The sequence below is a fragment of the Oncorhynchus nerka genome, linkage group LG12 (genome assembly GCF_034236695.1).
Source record: "Oncorhynchus nerka isolate Pitt River linkage group LG12, Oner_Uvic_2.0, whole genome shotgun sequence".
NCBI lineage: Eukaryota > Metazoa > Chordata > Actinopteri > Salmoniformes > Salmonidae > Oncorhynchus > Oncorhynchus nerka.
Window position 1 is genome coordinate 83,968,367 of NC_088407.1, and position 5,000 is coordinate 83,973,366.

Below are 5,000 nucleotides of genomic sequence, written 5' to 3' on the forward strand. Positions count from 1 at the left end.
CTTCTCTGGTGATGAAAGTGACCTGTCTCCTATGAGAAGGTTAGCCAGCGGCCAGGCAGACGCGGTGAAGGGTTTGTTACTGGACATTTATATTCAGTGTGTCAGTATTATCAGAGTTATATGGAGTCTGTGGTCTGTTTCCATTAGACGGACTCATTCAGGAAGATACAGAAACATTTCCAAATAAACCAGACAGGAACTGAACTCTGAAACGCCTGACGTTGAACTCCATGGTGAACAAGTTGGCCAGGCTCCCAGATTATTGTGACCTTTTAGGAACTGAGTAACCACAGACTCTAGAGGATGATGAAGACATCTGACTAGCGGAGGCCGGTAGTCCCTTTAAATCAGAGGCCGGGCTCATTGCAATGGCTGGAGTGGCCCCATCCGGGGGTGTCCTCGGATGGGACCACAGTGTCTCCTCATCCCTCCTGTCTCAGCCTCCAGTATTTATGCTGCAGTAGTTTATGTGTCGGGGGGCTAGGGTCAGTTTGTTATATCTGGAGTACTTCTCCTGTCCTATTCGGTGTCCTGTGTGAATTGAAGTGTGCTCTCTCTAATTCTCTCTTTCTCTCTTTCTTTCTCTCTCTCGGAGGACCTGAGCCCTAGGACCATGCCTCAGGACTACCTGACATGATGACTCCTTGCTGTCCCCAGTCCACCTGGCCGTGCTGCTGCTCCAGTTTCAACTGTTCTGCCTTATTATTATTGGACCATGCTGGTCATTTATGAACATTTGAAAATCTTGGCCATGTTCTGTTATAATCTCCACCCAGCACAGCCAGAAGAGGACTGGCCACCCCACATAGCCTGGTTCCTCTCTAGGTTTCTTCCTAGGTTCTGGCCTTTCTAGGGAGTTTTTCCTAGCCACCGTGCTTCTACACCTGTATTGCTTGCTGTTTGGGGTTTTAGGCTGGGTTTTTGTACAGCACTTTGAGATATCAGCTGATGTACGAAGGGCTTTATAAATACATTTGATTTGATTTGATTTGATTGAATGGAACCTTTGGACGGTGTCATAATGGAGACGTCATCAAACATGTTTCTCACCCGTTTGAGACCTTTCTCTTCTATTCATTCCATTTGCGCCATCCTTCCTCCATTGACATTTACTGCAACTGACAGGGTGCTTTTGACATATGACATTGTAAACCGTTAACCATTCAAATAGAAATATCCACCCGAAGCCATGTCTGCTCCACCTGATTGCCCTATAGCCAGGTGAGGCTCTAGCCCTTTTAAGTGACACCTGATTGCCCTATAGCCAGGTGAGGCTCTAGCCCTTTTAAGTGACACCTGATTGCCCTATAGCCAGGTGAGGCTCTAGCCCTTTTAAGTGACACCTGACTGGCCCCTGTTAAACAATCAATGTCAGTCGTTAGCTTCATGGAATTCCTTAACCCTTTGAATGTTTTTTTTTTTCTGAATTGAGGAATTAGTTGTTTTTTAGACAGTTCTATTCTCAGACAGTGTTTTGTTGAAGAATTCCGTGGGACAAAAGGAATTAGAAGTCCTAATATTGATGTCATCAATCTGATTGTTCAGCAACTGGAGGACATATGGCAGTTGAAATACCAGCCTGAAAAAGTTACACATAGCCCTGTGTGGAATGTGTTGAGTGAGGGGCATTGTGGTTGGTAGTGGTGCATAGTGTGGTTCCCCCAGGGCAGGTGCTGAGGACAGGTGAGGAGACTAAACAGGACTATAAATAGCTCACTGTGTGGATCCCCCAGGGCAGGTGCTGAGGACAGGTGAGGGGGGGCCATACAGGACTATAAATAGCTCAATCACAACATGCCAAGAAACTCGGTCATAGAGATATTTCAGTTTCCAGTCATTCTTAAATGGATTTTAAAGAGTTAGGAAACTTGAGGGCAAAGATAACACAATACATATTTTCAATCTGGACTAAATAATCCCTGCATGCTCCATAATGATCCTAGTGAGAATGAAACACGAGGTTAACGGGTTGCACTATAATAACATCAGACTCTGTACAACGTTGTTCCCAATAAAGGGTGTTTCATAATGGTGCCCGGTTGTGCTTCGTTCGTGTGTCCGTTTCAGGTTAGTCATTCTACTTTGATTAGGTGTATTTATTACAACTTGTCTGAATGTAAATAGTGACCTCATTACTCTTCCGTCTCATTTTTATCAAGAAAGTATTCAAAAAAAGAAGAAAACGGTTTTGTTTATAAACCGTACGGGTTCGGTTTCCTAGACGCAGATTAAACCAAATCCTGGACAATAAACAAACTCAACGGGAAAAATCCACATTGCAATTATTTTCCCAGCTGTGTTCTATTTATGTTATATCTACCATGGTAACTGCTGCTCACTACCATGGACACTGCTGCTCACGACCATGGTAACTGCTGCTCACTACCATGGCCACTGCTGCTCACTACCATGGTAACTGCTGCTCACTACCATGGTAACTGCTGCTCACTACCATGGCCACTGCTGCTCACTACCATGGTAACTGCTGCTCACTACCATGGTAACTGCTGCTCACTACCATGGCCACTGCTGCTCACTACCATGGTAACTGCTGCTCACTACCATGGACACTGCTGCTCAATACTATGGTCACTGCTGCTCACGACCATGGACACTGCTGCTCAATACTATGGTCACTGCTGCTCACGACCATGGACACTGCTGCTCAATACTATGGTCACTTCTGCTCACGACCATGGACACTGCTGCTCAATACTATGGTTCACTGCTGCTCACTACCATGGACACTGCTGCTGAATACTATGGTCACTGCTGCTCACGACCATGGACACTGCTGCTCAATACTATGGTCACTGCTGCTCACTACCATGGACACTGCTACTCACTACCATGGTAACTGCTGCTCACTACCATGGCCACTGCTGCTCAATATTATGGTCACTGCTGCTCACGACCATGGACACTGCTACTCACTACCATGGTAACTGCTGCTCACGACCATGGACACTGCTGCTCAATACTGTGGTCACTGCTGCTCAATATTATGGTCACTACTGCTCACTACCATGGTAACTGCTGCTCACTACCATGGCCACTGCTGCTCAATATTATGGTCACTACTGCTCACTACCATGGTAACTGCTGCTCACTACCATGGTAACTACTGCTCACTACCATGGTAATTACTGCTCACTACCATGGTAGATGCTGCTCGCGACCATGGTAACTACTGCTCACTACCATGGTAACTACTGCTCACTACCATGGTAACTGCTGCTCACTACCATGGTAACTGCTGCTCACTACCATGGTAACTACTGCTCACAACCATGGTAGATGCTGCTCGCTACCATGGTAACTGCTACTCACTTATCCTTTTTTTTCATCTGCTAGAGGGGAGCCTTGTAATGTGTTATAAATCATCCCTGGAGGGGGGCCTTGTAATGTGTTATAAATCATCCCTGGAGGGGGGCCTTGTAATGTGTTATAAATCATCCCTGGAGGGGGGCCTTGTAATGTGTTATAAATCATCCCTGGAGGGGAGCCTTGTAATGTGTTATAAATCATCCCTGGAGGGGGGCCTTGTAATGTGTTATAAATCAGCCCTGGAGGGGAGCCTTGTAATGTGTTATAAATCAGCCCTGGAGGGGAGCCTTGTAATGTGTTATAAATCAGCCCTGGAGGGGGGCCTTGTAATGTGTTATAAATCAGCCCTGGAGGGGAGCCTTGTAATGTGTTATAAATCAGCCCTGGAGGGGAGCCTTGTAATGTGTTATAAATCAGCCCTGGAGGGGAGCCTTGTAATGTGTTATAAATCAGCCCTGGAGGGGAGCCGGAGGATAACAACAGAACACACCTACACAAACATGGAGAAGAGACCCAACCTATATCCTAATGCCTACACCCCTTTACCCCTTGGCTCTGACACCAACCCACCGAAACAAAGAGAGAGAGAGAGAGAGAGAGAGAGAGAGAGAGAGAGAGAGAGAGAGAGAATAGGGAGAGATAGTGAGAGTGAGAGAAGAGAGAGAGAGAGAGAGAGAAAGAGATTAGAGAGAGAGAGAGAGAGAGAGAGAGAGAGAGAGAGAGAGAGAAAGAGATTAGAGAGAGAGAGAGAGAGAGAGAGAGAAAGAGATTAGAGAGAGAGAGAGAGAGAGAGAGAGAGAAATAGATTAGAGAGAGAGAGAGAGAGAGAGAAAGAGATTAGAGAGAGAGAGAGAGAGATTAGAGAGAGAGAGAGAAAGAGATTAGAGAGAGAAGTGATCCACCGTGTGATTTTTCCACCCTGTGGTTTCACAGATTCTTTCCTTCGCTGCTCACATCTGCAGGTTATCAGCAGGACGCACTCGTTCCTTCTCTCTTTCTCTCCTTCCCCATCCCCCTTCACCCTCTCTTTTTCTCCTTCCCCTCCCCCTTCACCCTCTCTTTTTCTCCTTCCCCTCCCCCTTCACCCTCTCTTTCTCTCCTTCCCCTCCCTCCTCCTTCACCCTCTCTTTCTCTCCTCCCTTCTTCACCCTCTCTTTCTCTCCTTCCCCATCCCCCTTCACCCTCTCTTTCTCTCCTTCCCCTCCCCTTCACCCTCTCTTTCTCTCCTTCCCCATCCCCCTTCACCCTATCTTTCTCTCCTTCCCCTCCCCCTCACCCTCTCTTTCTCTCCTCCCTCCTTCACCCTCTCTTTCTCTCCTTCCCCATCCCCCTTCACCCTCTCTTTCTCTCCTTCCCCTCCCTCTTTACTCTCTTTTTCTCTCCTTCCCCTCCCCCTTCACCCTCTCTTTTCTCCTTCCCCTCCCCCTTCACCCTCTCTTTCTCTCCTCCCTCCTTCACCCTCTCTTTCTCTCCTTCCCCTCCCCCTTCACCCTCTCTTTCTCTCCATCTCCTCCCTCCTTCACCCTCTCTTTCTCTCCTTCCCCTCCCCTTCACCCTCTTTCTCTCCTTCCCCTCCCCCTTCACCCTCTCTTTCTCTCCTTCCCCTCCCCTTCACCCTCTCTTTCTCTCCTTCCCCTCCCCCTTCACCCTCTCTTTCTCTCCTTCCCCTCCCC